An 18,211-nucleotide genomic window follows, 5' to 3' on the forward strand; every position below is an offset into this window, starting at 1 on the left:
GGTAGAGAGAGAGAAAGAGAATGGTACAAAATGTGACTCAATGAGCGAGAGAGAGGAAGAGAGGCATCTCCTGCCAGATGCCACTCAACCCCTGTGTGTGTGTGTGTGTGTGTGTGTGTGTGTGTGTGTGTGTGTGTGTGTGTGTGTGTGTGTGTGCGTGTGTGTGTGTGTGCCTGTGTGTGTGTGTGTCTGTCTGTGTGTGTGTGTGTGTGTGTGTGTGTGTGTGTGTGTGTGTGTGTGTGTGTGTGTGTGAGAAACCTGCTGAAACAGGAGCTGCGGACCACAAGCCACAGACGCTGAATCATTGATGAGATGTTGCCTCTTAGCTGTGATCTGTGGGCTCGTGTCTCTCTCCAGCTGCCCGCGCTAGCCAGTAATGCACAGCCATTATCCCACTATTAAAACAGCCCTTCTATTTTAGGACTGACCTTTTCAAACACCCAACTTCTAGCGCAAACTCATTTATAAAAAGCTGTGTTTTAGGCTTTTTGCTTTTGTGGTCCGCTTATACTGTACCTGAATAGAACAGTAAACGACTGTTTATACATATAGGTAATTCTGTAAACAACTACATGTAAATATTTGTACGTTATAATATTTTGAAATGTGTTCCCATGTTCTCGTAAGTGAATTTGCTTTTTTCTTTTATATTTTACTTGATTCATAACTTTCTTATGGTGTTGTTTCTGTTTAACTCAAAATGGCTCCATGTTGCCCTCACCTACTGTCATTGAAAGTCCCTGAGGTGGTCATTTGATTTCATAGAATCTCCTAGTTATTTTGTTTTTTTCTTTCCTTCAGTATCCATCTCTTTGGGCCCACTGCTGCTGTCTTCCTCCATTCGCCCAAATGGAAGTAAAAACAACAGAGAGAGAGAGAGAGAGAGAGAGAGAGAGAGAGGGAGGGAGAGAGGGAGAGAGAGAGAGAAAGAGAGCAGGAGAGACAGCTTCAAGACAGCTCCAACCTTCACTTCGAGTGCCGTTACCAAGCTTGTATATTCATTAGGAGCAGAAAAAAAAATGTTTTCTGAGAACTTCAAATTGTTTATTGATTTTCATTTCTGTGTTGAGGAGAAGCTTGAGTAAGTCTGTCTGACCGGTCCCCTCGGGAGCCCCAGGTTCGATGAGGGCATCACGTTTCAAACGCACCGCACACAGCGGGAGCGAGGGGCAGCTCCATGGGGCCGGGAGGGGTGAGATGGAGAGTAAGAGGAGGAGAGAGAAGAAGAGGAGGAAGAGATGGAGAGAGGAGGAGAAAGGAGAGGTGACCAGAGGAGGAGGAAGAGAGAGGATGAGAGAGAAGGAGGGAAGAGAGAGGAGTGGAGGAAGAGAGAGAGGAAGAGATGGGAAGAGACATGTAGAGGAAACCAGCGGAGGAATAGAGAGAAGGGGAAAGGAGAGAGAAAAGAGAGAGGAGAGAGAGAAAAGAGAGAGGAGAGAGAGAAAGAGAGAGGAGAGAGAGAAGGAGAGAGGAGTGGGAGCAGACTAAGCAAAGGATCCCAATCTCTTTTCAATACACCTCCTGCTGGAGAGTGCCCTCAGGTGTGTATTTATAGTGACACTATAGGATGTGTGTGTCCGTAGCGAACGTGTGTATTTATAGCGAGCACAATGGCATGTGTGCGTTTATAGCGAGCACCATGGTATGTGTGTGTTCATATACATGTTCACAGTGAGCACCATGGCACATGTGTGTGTGTGTGTGTGTGTGTGTGTGTGTGTGTGTGTGTGTGTGCCCTCATAGAGAGCTTCATAAACCAACTCTGGCTTTTCAATGCTGAGCAGAAAGCTATTCTCTTGCCTTTATGTCCTCATTTCTGTGATTTGTATTGATCTGAATTACCTCAATGTGTACTTTGTGTCTCCAAATGTGCTTGAAAGGCAATATCATAGGAAACCACTTCACTATCCAATACGGAGAATAATAAAGTGTTTCAATCAATCAATCAATTAATCAATCAGTCAATCACTTAGCCAGCCAATCAATAAGTCATATAGAGACCATATGTCCATACATCACCATAGACTCTGGTGTCACAGTTGCGTCGGTATAGGAAGGGAGACCCTCTCATGTTCGCCACTGTAGAACAGGACTCGTTAGCTTAGCATCGAGCGCTCAGAGAACCTGCTGTAGGCCTCTGTGCATATACAGAGAATGACCTGGATTTGGAGAACAGAGGAGGCTGATATGCTCTGCTATCCGCGGTGGAAATCTGCTGTTGGCACGAATTAAAAGCATGTGCTACTCTAAAAAAACGCACCTGACATCTCTCGGACCTCCTCGCTTGAGAGGCGGCGAGCGTTTGGACGCACAACAGTTGCAGTCGAACAATATGCAGGCAGGATTAATTCTTTTAAGGCAACTGATGCCACACAAACAGTTTGAGGAGGGGGGGGGGGGGGGGGCACACACATGCACGTACAAAGACACGCACACACACACACACACACACACACACACACACACAAAAAACACAAAGAAAGTTGGCAGCCAGGAGCAAAGCCACTTAACAAACACCCTGCGCTTGTTTTCTTACGTATGTCCCTATCATATAAATAGCATTGATTAAAGGGCCAAGCATTCACAGCATCTGCAGTTTTTGGCAGCCCCCTCGCTTGGCACCAGACCCGTCTTCAGATCCTGTGTTCTCACTCTCCTTTTTTTTCTCTTCTTCTTCCAGCAGGTATCTTAATGCAGCAGCGCAATCTGGAGCAGACCACAGCCGGATCTGGGCCAGAGGAGAGCCAAGTCTGGGCCAGAGCTCAGCCTGATGACAGCCAGATGCCAGCCAGATGTGGGCCAAGTGTATGTAGGTCAGTCACATCCATCACAGTCAATCACCAATCTCCACCTTTAAGGAGATGGCGTAATGTCCGTGAGTCCATCGATGGCTCCGGATTAGACCTCCGGCTGAACGCCTCGTCTGGGCAGGTTCCCACATCTGTCTCGCTTGTCGGCTTGTTGTGGTGAGGCTCGGTGTCAGCACGGTCATTCTGATGACTTAGACCTGTCGGTTGGCAGGAGAAAGCTGGAGATCAAAGTAGGAAAATGATGTGGACCGTAAACAAACTCACAAAACACATAACATTCAGTACACAAAACTTCACCTCTCATCTCTCTCTCTTTGAATACTGTAAGGTTGATTGTGGTTGAATGGCATGTTTGCATTAATGTGCGAGTCTTTTTTGTTTTCGTTTATGTGTTTGCACACCTACAGTATATGTGTATTTTTGTATGCCAAGTCTGTGTGTGTGTGTGTGTGTGTGTGTGTGTGTGTGTGTGTGTTTCTGTGTGTGTGTGTGAGAGAGAGAGAGAGAGAGATAGAGAGAGAAAGCAAGGTCTCTGTGTGTACCTGTAGATGTGTTGAGATGCCAGGCCGTAGCATGAGGTGGAATTTGTTATTCTCAGCGGGAGCGGGCGGATTGAAAGGCGTGCTGGAAGTTTCCTCCTGCCTGTGTTGTTGGATGTTCCCGGCGCCTGAATTATTGAGGGGGCCTGTTGACGAGCCTCTCGGGCTGATAGCCAGCCGGCTGGGCCTGAAAAGCTGCCGCTGAGCCGCCTGTGCTGCTCACTTTGATCTGCTCCAGGGTCGCCTTTACCGGCTTAAAACACACACACACACACATACACACACACACACACACACACACACACAGGGCTCCCTGCTTTGGCTGCCGCTTTGCTCACATTACGTTCTGCCCCCCGCCACAACCCCCCCCCCCCCCCCCACCTCCACACACCCACCCACACCCACACCCACACACAGAGAGTTTAACTCTCTCTGCATCAAAACTAGGGTGGTTCACTCTGCTAACCCCCCCCCCCCACACACACACACACACACACACATACACACATAACCCCCCCCCCCCCCCACCCCCACCCCTAAATAAAACAGCACTGTAACAGGGGCATGTATATTTGATCAGATCATTCCGGTGCATTTGTGAAACACGTGTAGGGGCTGCATGGGGAGATAACAGCCGCGCTTAAGTAGGTGCAGAAAGCACAATGCGTTAACGTGGAGCCATGGCAACATAGTTTTGACTGTTTGGAAATGAACAAGAGATGCATGTAAGTGATCAGCAAACAGACTGTCCAACGTGATCGCTGAGGGACATGTTGCCGAAATGAGCCAGTGGTGTCAGTGATATGTTATGCACATATTTTTTGGAATAACTTGCCGCACATCTGTTGCAATGAATCACAATTTGAGACACAGCTTGGTGCCTTGGCAATTACAGAAATCTAATGCCTCTGCTTCGGCTTAAAAGCCTTCATGTATCTGTGCACATGAAATAGCAAACAACAGATAAATCTTCAAAGCAGGCGGGCCCTTCTCTCTAAAGGTAAAACGCGAGGAAAGGTGAGATGCTGGCCTTGATAGTTTTTGATTGTTTTTCCAGTGGGAATTGATGCTTGCCAGTTGCTTACCTGCGACGGCGAGGAACTGGAGATGGATGTGTACTGGCGCTGCTGATTTTTTTTTCTGATCTTGTCACGAGAGACCACAGAGTGTTTTATTTATTTGCTTTAATTTCCGCTCGCCCCAGGCGTTAAGGGAGACGCCGATAATGGCGTTGCATTTCAATGTTATATTTACGCCTTATTTATAATGAAGCGTGTGAAATAGCGGAGAATGAGTGGAGTGATGAAAGCTAAGAAGAAGTTCCGCCCGAGCAATTAAGAGCGCCTGTTTTATTTTCACCAATGGGGCCACAATGACAACATCAATGCTACTTTTTCTCCTCGTTGGGGAGTGCTAAAACCCGGACAGGATTGCCCGCTGGAGGACTTCAGGGGCCACTGTGCAGGACCTCTGCAGAGCCAGCCGTAGGAGAGAGTTCTTAGCGGGAGCCCTGACCTAATTGAGCCGGGCCACAGGTGACAGAGCGGCATGTCGATAGCCATTAATCCTGGCTACTGTACTCGCTACGAGTAGATCACCCCTTCTGGAAGTGGACCAACTCCAACAATCCAACCCCCCTGCTCCCCCTCGGCCTCTTGCCCCCTCTCCTTCCCCCCTGCCAACAAGGGTCCTTACAAGCCCTTCACCTCTCAGAGTTACGTTGCCTGGGCGACTTCCAGAAGGCAAGCTCTCCCCGTCTTTGTTTTCAGTGAGTGGTGAAAGAGTGGAAAAGCAAAGAAAAGTTATTTCAGACGTTGCTTGGTTTGGCTAGTAAAAAACAGTGTTTATGAACTGGTTTTTATGAACTGGTGCCTGGACTTATGGACTACTGCATCAGAATACTATTTTTTTTCACTACATTTTTGCATCCTCAAATATATTAACATAGGACAGCAAATTTGCATTGCACATAAACATACTGTATAATACATTGAACTTCCTTATAGTGATAACATACATACTTACATACCTCATACACACATTCAAATACCCCACCACCAACACACACACACACACACACACACACACACACACACACACACACACACACACATACACACACACACACACAGACACACTTGTGATGCTAGACACAACCCACAAAATTAGAACACTGCTACAGTTTATGTTGTTTGGAACGTGACATTTATATCACAATGTCACCTGTGTGTCATTTATGATATCCACACAGGATCAGCTGACTGACAGAGAGGTAATTCAATCACAGCCGCTGCCTGCTGCCTGTCTGCCGCACAGGAGAGGAGCACAAGAGAGCAGAGAGCACGCAGCACCACTCTCCCGACTGTCTCACACTTACAATATCTCTTTTCACATGCTCCAAGAGCTCCCATTTCAGAGCAGGCCTGTGTGTGTGTGTGTGTGTGTGTGTGTGTGTGTGTGTGTGTGTGTGTGTGTGTGTGTGCATGTGTGTTGTGTGCATGTATGTGTCTGTATGCATATGTGTAAGTGTATGCGTGTGTGTAGATGTCTATGCATGTCCGTGTGTATGTGTGTGTGTGTGTGTGTGTGTGTGTGTGTGTGCATGTATGTGTCTGTATGCATGTGTGTAAGCGTATGCGTGTGTGTAGATGTCTACGCATGTCTCTCTCTGTGTGTGTGTGTGTGTGTGTGATGTACAGAGGAGATGAGCGGCCCAGGATAGCACCCATTACATATTGATGCCTATCAGCTCCTAGACAGCAGCCCATGTTTCATTGCTGCTTGTCCGTCCTGCAGGCTGTGCATTGCGCTGGCAGCCCCGGGACACACGCCACTCCACTCCACTCCACTCCACTCGGCACGGCAGTGGCAGCGGAATCATATTAATTTATACCCCCTATCAATTATGCATTCACGCTGTCCTGATGCCCTGTCACTTTTGGCCCATTACTCTTTGTGTGCTGATGCTGCGATGGTAAATAAATAGATAAGGCGGTACGCCCCGCACGGAGCGACGCAGAGAGGGGGCCGGCGGTCCAGGGATGCGGCGGCGGAGGCGGCGGCGCTGACCGGGATTTGTGGAGATTTAAGGGCTGTTAGACGCAAAACTGGGCGTAGCCTTTTAATTCGTCTTATCTGGTTTGATGGGTTCGTACGGGGCAGGTTTGTTAATGGCAGGGATGGGCGGAGTTGTGGAGGCTAAAGGTGTGGCATCTGCGTCGTATTTAACAGGGCGGGGCGGGTGGGGGGGGGGGGGTGAATGGCACACGCTGGCACTCATCAGAGTGGGTGCAGCAGAGGTGGGGGTGGGGACGCCCCCCCACCCCCACCCCCCCCTTCACCTCACATCCCTCGTTCCCCAGCCCGCCTCTGATGGGGTGGATAAGGGGAGGGGCACGCGTCAGCATTGTCACGGCGATGCCTCCGCTCTGCTCCGCGTGGAGGGGCAATTACCCGTGAGGGGCTCCCGCCGAGGATCATGGGAAGGCATCGTGCACGCTCCTGACATCAGAGGAAGGTGCAAGGGCAGCAGCGGGCCCAGTGATGCATGCCTGTCCTCAGCCCTGACGGCAGGGGCGGCAGGCGTGTGTGTGTGTGTGTGTGTGTGTGTGTGTGTGTGTGTGTGTGTGTGTGCAGGAGACAGGGGTGTTTCTGGGAGGGGTATTTTTGGCAGAGTAAAGGGAGAGGACGATGTTCCATCAGAGAGAACCTCTCTCATCAACCTCTCTCTCTCTCTCACACACACACACACACACACACACACACACAAACCCGCCCGTCCCTCTTTCCCGCTCGTGCTTACGACAAAACTCATTTGTTTAAGTATATACCATCTGGAAACTGTGCAGATGATAGCAGAGAGAGAGAGCATATGCTGGCATGCAACAACGGAAGAGACAAAGAGTGAGACAGAGAATGTGTTTGTGTGTATGTATATATATATATATAGACATGTGTGAGATTGAGTGTGTGAATGTGTGTGTGTGTGTGGGTGTCAGTAAAAGAGAGAGTGTATGTTTATATCTACTTGTGTGTGAGTGTGTCACTGAGGGAGTGAAACAGACAGACAGAGAGAGAGAGAGAGATAGAGAGAAAATGTGTGCATGTGTGTGTGTGTGTGTGTGTGTGTGTGGCTCTTGTGACACAGCACTGGTGAGCAGACAGCAGGCTGTTGAGGGCCATCAGAACGTGTTCACATCAAAAGGAGCCGCAGAGATGACGTGCCAAATGTGGACAACGCTAATCATGGCTCCACCCACCCCACCACCGTCCAGCTGTGTCTGTGTGTGTGTGTGTGTGTCTATTTGTGTGTATTTATGTGTGTGTGTGTGTGTGTGTGTGTGTGTCTATTTGTGTGTATTTATGTGTGTGTGTGTGTGTGTGTGTGTGTGTGTGTGTGTGTGTGTCTATTTGTGTGTATTTATGTGTGTGTGTATGTGTGTGTGTGTCTATTTGTGTGTATTTATGTGTGTGTGTGTGTATCTGTGTGTCTGTGTCTGTGTCTGCGTCTGTGTGTGTGAGCATCTTCTGTAAACTGATACAGTCACATATTAGCTCAAAATTAAGGATGCCAGGGAGACTGCTGCTCCTGCCTCTGTTAATGCCATGAGTCACACTGAAATATGACAAATAAATAACAACAGTCCTCTGGAGAGCTCTGCTGGGGGACAGCGCTGCAAAATACGGGAAGAAATACTCTTTTTCAGGTGGGGATTCTGACCATTTTACAAAACGTACACCAGTAGTCATTATACCACCACCACTTTAAATAAAACTACATAACAATTTCCATTTTAAATTATTCAATCCCATTCAGAGAAACTAAATGAACTTTATCATTCAGAAGTCCCACAGCTTCATTGAACTGTGTACATTTTCATGTTGTGCATTCAAGCGTTTCCCCGACTGCCACAGTATAATTTTCTGCCCATTGATGCATTTCTTTGGACTGAGCCATCAGCTAAAAGACCTGCACATCTCCCTGTGCGTTTGGCTGTGTTGATACTGGTGGGGGGGGGGGGGGGGGGAAGAATGGCATTCCTTTTGATCATATCAATCAGCGCCTATCAGGTTTCCTTTGGCTGAGGTTACACATCAATTAATGTCCATATGCAGGGCAATTTGATCCTAGCTGTGAGCTTCAGCACTATCTTATATTACAATAAAATGTGACAGTTACTCAACACCTTTGTAATATTCTGTGTTTGCAGAATGCTTAAGGATTAGTTTTCTGAATTGCCACCCTGCCACAACCATATAAAAATGGGATACTCTCTTAGATATGGATGTTGCAGATATGACATTTAAAAAGAACACTTTTCATATAGTGTGTTTAAATCATGTTTGAAAAGATGCCATTCACAAATTTCTAAAATATATATGTAGCTCTAGAAGTCTATCCCTGGTTTGATGCTTTTATTTTGCTTTTATTTATAAGCACTGTCATGTTTATGTGTGGAGGATCTGTTTTAAAAGGGTCTAATCTCTTCACAAAGGTCTTGAAATCAATTTAATTTGAATCGCACATCTCTTTTCTACTTACCCTATGTCTGAGAGAGAGGGTGGAAAAATTGAGCTGAGATGACGGTGACATTTGAAGGTCAAGGACGTTTAGAAAGCGGCGCGCATGTTGATGTAGAGGCGCAGGCACGCAGTTGAACGCTTTGATTATTCGCGAGCTTACGCGTGCTGCTGGTGTGGTGTGGTGTGGTGCACCGTTTTGTTCGCGCGCTGCCTCCACAGTCATGTAAGTTTGAAGACCACTCAAAATAAAGGCTCGAAATTAAAGACCGCGCCAGGCATGCGAAATGCCGGAAAGGAGACGTTTAAGTACCATGGACAGCGCGTTTACTAAAACAGTGTGCTTCAACTGAGTGAGAAAAAAACAATCTGAGCTACGAAGTTCAAGAATGTCTTTACTGCTTTACTGCTTCAGTCTGATACAGTTATGAGTGAGAACTCATAACTGTTAAAAGTGCTAAATACAAATCTCCGTTTAGATGCAACAATAGAGCATATATATATAGTATTTTTTTTATATTTTTATATAGTATTTTTTCGACTCTTGAACTTTACAGAGGTTGCAATATTGTTTATATAAGTTGGACTTTAGTATTTCTGTTATAACATTTCAGTTATGTCTCACCATAGTCCATAACCCGAAATGTATTTATAAAAAATATACATTAATTTAATGTTTAACTAGTGAGTAAGTAACAGCTTCCTTAGTTACTGAAAATGAAACCACGTGTTTCCTGTCTATTAACATGCGACTATTGTCTTGGAGAAGTCAGCTGTCAGTGATGAGCAGGATAGTGCTGGACCGTTACGCCACTCTCGCCACGGATAACCCCAAACCACACATCACATTAGTCTGACAGTCGAGATGTGCTTCCTCTCTATCACATGCGTCTCATGACGTGCTTAAAATGTGTAATCCTCGAGTACAAAATGTCTACTCTGGTCCTGCATATTTCCCAGAAAGTCTCCAAAGCACTTCTTAATTTGTAACCGCAAAATGGGACCAAGACTTTGTAAAGTGATAAATAAGCAGGAGAGGAAAAGTCCACATACCCTACTCATGTCCTATAGGCCTATTTGTGCATTTTATTTTATGTTTTGACAATTAAAGCTTTTTGAAGAGATTCTCTTGTTCGCATCACTCATATGATTATAGGATGACAGAAAAGAAGCAGAGGAAAGAGGGTAAAATATTTCAATCAGGATTCTTATGGCGAATAACTTTTTTTTTACTCAATAAATCATTTGGATGTCACAAATAGTCGCCTTAGTCCGCTCTCCAGCGGATGAAATAATTCGAGTCTGCCTTATGTTATTAGTTTATGGGCCATGAGATTAGATGGGAATATGAGACAGAGAAACAGCGCCGGCGACCATTAATCAAACGGCAACTTCAGGGGGCGTCAAAGGATTCCCGGCTTTGGAAATGATTCTGTAGATGAGCGGGGAAATGAGAGTTTTGCTGTGCCGTGACAGGGGCAGGCTTTCAGCAAAGGAACTTTTCTGCTACAGACAAATTTTTAGTCACTGGTGCCATGTCACTTTTTTTTTCAGTTGTGGATGATTCCTCTACACACACACACACAAACACACACAGTGTGAAACACACACACACACACACTAACACACTGTGTGTAGTATTGTACTGTACATTCAAAACAACACATCTATTTTACCTGAAGATTAGATAAAGTAGGCTATGTACATTAGTTGGTCTGCTGTCTCCATTATTAGGCTGTAGCCAGAGTGAAAATGGCCAGACTCATTTAACTTTGCTATTTACACATTCCCCTGCAAAGCATTCATATTTTGTAACTCTGAGCTCAAACACAACCCAGAGAGTTCTGTGCGTCAGACTCCTATATAAAGAGATACACATTATTTGGCTTCAATACAGCCATATGGGTTACCTTTTTCAGTCACTGATATTTTGCCCTATAAAGTTTGCTTTGGATATGAAAGTTTGCAAGCTTACAGTTGTCAAATATTTCCCCAAAGTGAAATCAAGACCATTCAAGGTTATTTTATAAACACACGTCATGAAATGACATGCTGCAAGTTTATGAAATGTTCTTAACAGCCTTCATGTGTCAATGGCATCAGCGCGAGCCGCTGTTGTAACTGCTCCCGTAACCTAAACTACGCGAAACTGTCACCCTGCATTTCCAGCAACAAACACCTGTCAAAAGATACTCTCCTCTTTGATAATGCCTGCCTGTCAATACAGTCGTGATCAGTCAGGTTTCATTCCTACTGATTTGTTTTCCGTAACAGTTGAACCAGAGGGACAAGCTGCAAACATGTTCACTAACTTTGTCTTTGACATCCAATTTATCAGGGAGTCATAAATTATGATTAACGTTAGATAAGAATATTTCATGAAATAAATATTTTTTTATATCCTGACGTTTAAATGTATATTTGATTTAATATGGATTTATTTAGCTCAATATTTAGACAACTACCAAGAAGTTCAATCGTTAAAGTTTCATGGGAAATAGTAACATCACATTGAAGGAAAGTGATCTTGCCTACTACGTTTTGTCCTACGAATTTTACCCTGGCACTTACGTCATCTTCCCGGTGTCAGAGGGTGGGTGACACACGGCAAGCATGTTTATGGACGTGCGGTCACCTATTCTCCACTGCCGTGGAGAAGTGCGCTTTTGCGCATTACCATAGACTAGTTAAGCGCCCTCTCTTTACTGCCACACTTGAACCGAATAATGAGACGTCCATCATTAGCCTACATGCTATAGTTTGACGAGTCAGAAGCATCACTGATGCGTTAGGAAAACACACGTGTTCTGGACCTTACTCAGGTTACTCTCGCCGTTAGGAAAGACATTCAGTAAAATGTAGCAACAAAAGTTAAGAAAACAAAAGCAAGAACTGCATGATCCCATCATCTACACTATTCCCGTACTACCCGTGTTAATTTGGGGTTGACAATTAAAATTCCTTCGAATATGCTCCAACTTTGTTTTTAGATCTTCGAGATCAGGGGGCAGTTCTTGCAGAGAGAGGGGGCTCCTGCGCAAAATTACGCCGTCTTCTCTCATTTGTTAGCCGATTCCATCAAAAAGTTACCTATTTATAGTCGGCTCTGCGCAACAACCCGGAGGCATCCAAAAAAACCGGTGCCGATTGAAGCCGCAAAGTGATCGACACCTGAAGCGATCTCCGAACGCTCTGCGGAACAGAAAAAGACAAACCGCGCGTACCAGCCAATTAGTGTCCATACGAACGCCCGTGACCATGTGAGTACCTACATAATTGTGCATATACGTTTGCATATTAGGAACTGTCATATATTCCTGATAGTAATATACGCTGTTTCGGTAGATTTGCATAGCCAGCCCGCGCTTTCCCTTCTGTGTTGGCGCGTAACAGTCAGTGTATCACAACCAGTGTTATTCCAGGTAAGCTAGTCATCAAAGAGGAGCGGGTAATTTCTCTTACTGCTGCGCGCTCATCCTGTCCTAAAATCACACATAGATATGGCTTTACACAAACGCAGCTAAAATCTAAATAAATGTACTTTATTGTCAGATGGTTAATTATACATCAGAATGTATAAACATTTCGTTTTTGCCCTAAGTTTATCAGATTTACATATTATAAACATTTAAGAGTAAAGATCGCCTGACATTGCACAGAAACAATAATTATCACAATCAAGAGCGCTCAAGTCAGCGTGCACGACTAGTGTTGTGGCGCACAGGTATGTGCGCGCACACACAGGCGCGCGCATTCTCTCTCTCTCTTTCTCTCTGTCTCTCTCTCTCTCACACACACACACACAAACCCATTTACAGAAATTACAACACACACACACACACACACACACACACACACACACACACACACACAGTATTTCCCAATCTGGCCCTATGTAACAAAAACAGTTCACATTTTAAAATCTGAATATTATAAATTCAGTATATTTCCAAGTCGGTTGGTTTGCCCACACTCCCAAAGTAGAATTCCCAACATATGCAATAGTTTGGTTAGATGTTAAATGTTTTAATCGCCGGCAGAGGAGCATGTCTTGTGCTTCTGGGGATTTATAGATTTATGTTGGAGCTGTTGAATTATCACGGAGGTTGCTTTAATCTGGTGATTACATTTGATTTAATTTTCATAATAATTAAAGCGAACCATCACTAAAATTAAAAGAGGGGGACACACCTCGGATGAAAGGCTGCTCCAGTATTTGTGCACGCGGCTCTACTGCCTGCGAATACTGATGAAGTGATTAGATTGATAGGCGCGAGGCTAGACAGAAATGATTAAATTAGCATATCACAAATTCCTCGTTTGCCGAAAATCCCGGTCGCCTGCCGTGGCCGAAACAGGGCGCCCGCTCAGCGAGCCTCTCTTTGCGAGGATTAAACCTGCCATAGCGGGGCAGAGACAGATCTGCAGGGAAGGATCTGCATTAGGTGGCAGCAAAGAGACTCGGTATCTCGGTATGTATAGCCTACCCGGTCATGTAGGAAGGGGCGTGGGTCTTTGCATTGTGTACTCAAACGCGACAAGAATATGTGCACAGGCCTATTTTACACTAAAAAAAAATCTCAGAGCGAGGACATAATGGGAGCGGGTTTCTTGCATTGCTATACAGTCACAGTGGCCTTCATTGATTTTTTTCAAATATTTAAAAGTAACTTCTCAGCAGATTTCAGACTATGAATAGCCTGATTTGGGGTTTTGAACAGCAAAAGCCCTATTGAGATGCTTTCTCTTATTTTCTGCCAGTAAGTTTGGGTCCAACAGGTCATACTCATCGAACCGTTTCCCCGAAAACACTCTTCGATGGACGATTTTCATTAATCACAATAGCCAGTCTACTGCGCTTTACTAAAATACTATTGAATCAATAATTTTAAACGTTTACCTTTGCTACAACTCGCAAGTGATATTTCTTGCATACTCATAGCTAGAAACATACCGGACAGAACGTACAGAAATGTTGCTCTGCTTTGCTCTGCACAGACATGAGTGCAGCCTACGACGTAAAACGTCCACCTCTACTAAAGCATCAACAAATATTTATAATGGATGAAAAAAAAAATCATCACGCTTGTTGCAGACCTTCACAACAACAGGTTGTGCGTATGGCCTGCGTGGAAATACGTAAGGAAGGCCAGGAATAAAGGCGTGTATGTTCCATGCTGGTGTTGGGAACTCTCCAAGGTGCTGATGCTAGAAGAATTCCTTAAATGTGACTTTTTGGAATCTTGGAATCTTGTTTGTTTGTTTGTTTGTATGCATGACCCTGACATTCACATCCTAACAAGAACGTTCTCAAACAGGCCAAGCATACAAAGTTTACAAATATTTAGATATATTTGTACAGTAAATTATCATAAGAATGAAAACAAAAAACAAAAAATATCCCACTCCAGTCAGACATGACATTTCTTTTTCGTAAATTTTATGCAGTTATGTTCATTATGTTAAATGACATTTTAACATCACTGTGATATTTCAGTAAGGCATCCACATATTTCATTTGTTTACAAACACTAAAGATAGATAGATAGATAGATAGATAGATAGATAGATAGATAGATACTGTAGATGACAGACACATACAAATAATACATGAAGATGATTTCAACTCAAATTGTATTTCAAGCCTTTGTGTAAGTAAAGATTTAACATGATTTTATTAATCTCTAGTCAGTTTGTTTTTTTTGGTCACCCTTCCTCCCTGTTATAATGCACCATCATCTATGAAACTGTAATGTGTGTGGTATGAACAGCAGTTTTTTAAAAGCTTTCTTGCACCAACGCAGCACATGTGCTAGACTGTAAAACCACTCAAACTCTGGTGATTTCATAACCATTGCTATTTTATGTACTGTTGCATTAACGCAGGGCCGTATATATATTATCACCCTAAGGACATGTTTTCCATTCATTTCTGCCACTTTGTGTAGAGAGTGGAGCATGGTGCTAATTTCATTTAATGTGAGCTGTGTCACTTTTAAAACAAGACAGATTGATTTACTGAAGGAGTAAAGAGTCCAGATCCAATTAGTCTTAAGTTTAATAAATAAGTCATAAATCCAATCAGCCGTGTATTTACCAGATTAAGATTCATGGTTTAGGGCATGGAAATATATTTCTTCCAACTAAATTATCAGTGCCAAGACATAAATAAAACCAGCAAGTATGATATCTGAAGTGATACGGTTACCGCATAAACAAAGAACGCAGGCCTGGGGTATCCATGCAACTAAGCAGCAACAAGGTGGAGGGGACAGAAAATAGGTGGAGTAAGGGAGGGGTGTAGTGATCTGTGTGTGTGTGTGTGTGTGTGTGTGTGTGTGTGTGTGTGTGTGTGTGTGAGCGAGGGTTTCATTTTCGTTTTTATTCCCCCTTGGGAGGGATCTTTCCTGGAGGGGCGGGGGGGGGGGGGGGGCACTTGAGGAATGGACAGATTCGAGTGGTAACACTTGGGTGTTGTCTGACCTCCTCATGCCTCGTCTGAGAGACTGAAACAGTACAGCCGGGTGGTTATATCCGGCACCGGGGCCTGGCGTCAGCCTGCCGTCGCCAGCCTCTCCCCCGTTCTCTCGTACCGTATCGCACTTGAGCGCGTGCGAGCAGGCGATGGCGTTAATGACAGACCATCCACATCACAATGCCCTATACTGGTTATTAATATACATTTCCCGGGGTTCTCACAAATGCCCGGTGGCTGTGGGGGTGAAACTTGGGATGTGACCTCGAGCGGGCGTCTCTTGGGCGTCTCTAGGGGTGTCTTGTGGGAGTTTTGAGAGGCTGTGTGCAACAGAGATGAAGCCGAACTTTAGTCCTGCGTCAGCTAAAGTTGGTGGATTTGGTTGCATAGGGGCCCGGGGTTTGTGTCTGGCACCTGATTGATTGTTCCCGGTAATTAGGGGCCAGTCTCCTTCCTCCTCAGTCACCTGCCGTGACACCCCCTAAAGTTGATCGCACACACTGTACCGTATCGCACCTGAGGAGAGACTTAGAGGGCCCTCTCAGAGGTACTGAGGGGGAAGAGTTACGATATCACACCATCTCTCGACCTTTAAAGTTAAGTTAATACACTTCAAAGATCAAAAGCAAAGGAGTAAACTTATTTCTACATGGAGGCTGCACTGCACATGCTGTGAGTGGTGTACCGTTTTACCGAAGCTGTACTGAGGCGAGTGTGCCGAGCCAGAGAATCCCTACACTCCAGCTGAGCATGTATTAAACTGTCTTTTCTCTTCAGGATGTCTACAAATATACAGCATGAAGATGCAGAAGATATATGATGCTGCTATTAACTGTTATTATTATTATTATTATTATTATTATCATTAGTCATCACAATAGCAGTAGTAGTAGTAGCATTTTTTACAGAACATATTGTATACTCAGGGAATCACTTTTCTTTTTACAGTGAATCAATACTAGGTGGGTAGATTGTCAAAAGATCATAAATATTAGGATAATCATTAAGGAACACAATTGTTGGATTTAAAGAATATATAGAATTTCAGAAATTATATTTGTATATCATTAAAGCTGGTATCCTGCATGTAGTGCCAAACAAAGAATAGGCAACAGGTAATACTCATGTGCCTTGAGGCAACACTAAGTGAATGTAGTGGTTATCATTGGTAACATATTAACTTCAGTACTGAATTTTACCTAATGATTAATTTGCAATGTTGAAGTTAATGATCTGTTCATACTGACTGCTTCTTTGAAAAGTGGAGAAAATTTGTCATGCATGGGTGTTTGGATGGTTTATGAATGGTTCATGGAGTTGGGTATAAGATGCTTTTCCTGGTAGTTGAATGTTGAAATTTCAAGTATAGAATACAGAGGTCTATTGTTGTCATAGTATTACTATAGAAAGCCAACCACAGAATGTATTCTAAAACAATACTTTAGCTCCTTTTAATACAAACCACAGTCTAACATGACATTGCATGGTCTATACTGGTGTTCATGATTTGTTAATTGTTAATTACCTGATGCATTAACCAATGTTGTTGAATGAATCTTTAACATAATGGATTTATAAAACAATTTAACAAACTCACATTTTGCTTAATTTCTAATTTCTCACATAGTGTGATCAGTCACTGAGGTAAGCCTCTGTCCCTAAATGATAAACATTCAGATGTATAGATGTAAATACATACAGATGTTTGTATACTGTATGTTAAGACATATAGATGTACTGCATGTCTAAAGGATAAACATTCAGATAAATAGATTTAAAGACATACAGATGTACTCTATGTCTAAAGGATAAACATTCAGATATATAACTGTAAGGTTAAATACATACATATGTATGTCTAAAGGATAAACATTCAGATAAATAGATTTAAAGACATACATATGTATGTCTAAATGATAAACATTCAGATGTACACTGTATGTAAAGACATAGATAGTCTTCAGGCGTCACTCTTCTCGACTAGTATAATCCACTGTACATGAGCCTGTGCTGCTTCCACACTGACAGCCTTAGCGCCCTGCCGCCACTGGAGTCAGAGCCTTCAGTGCTATAGGTGTAGGTGTGGGAGGAAGACATATACAGTACGTAACATTAGCACTCGGGGCCGCAGGGTGCTCGATGACACCGCTCGCCGTGGGAGGGTTGTTTTGAATGAAGAGGACATGCGCTTAATAATCCCCTGGCAGTAATAGTGAGGCATAGCATTACGGAGCCCACATTTAAATTATCACATCGGCTTGGCTGGGCTCTGCTTGGTGGAACAGATACTTACTGTAGGCTACCACCAGCATATGTGGACACTGTAGTCTTGGCTGAGAGCCGTTAGCTGCCTCTATAATGGCCTACGTGATTTGTTTTAAGGGTAGTATGGACTCCAAAAATATGTAATACAGTTAGGCAGTTGTGAGCTAGGCTTAAAATAATAATAATAATAATAATAATAATAAATCAGATCCTGTATGTTTCTGTACGTTTTATTTGTTTTTCTTACTACAGGTTAACTCAATATTATCATTGGAAGGACGTGGTTTTATTTCTCTTACCTGGGCAGGTGTTGATGCATAACAAGCCAAATGATTTCCAAATGTCTGCTAGAGGGAACATTTCTTGCTGTAGCAGAAGAATTGTGTGTGTTTAGTTGTTACATTCATTGGACCCTTCCTGCACTTTCTCCAAAAGGAACATCATGATGCTAGGCCTCATGAGTACCCGGGAGTCAACCACATACATTTTCAGTTGAATAGGCCTAGACCTTTAAAGTGTTGTGTAATAACATTCATATGTTGTGTAATAACATTCATATGTATTCTATGTAAAGTAATGCTATGGAAGCCAATAATAAAATA

Source organism: Alosa sapidissima, chromosome 19 (genome assembly GCF_018492685.1).
Source record: "Alosa sapidissima isolate fAloSap1 chromosome 19, fAloSap1.pri, whole genome shotgun sequence".
NCBI classification, from domain to species: Eukaryota; Metazoa; Chordata; class Actinopteri; order Clupeiformes; family Clupeidae; genus Alosa; species Alosa sapidissima.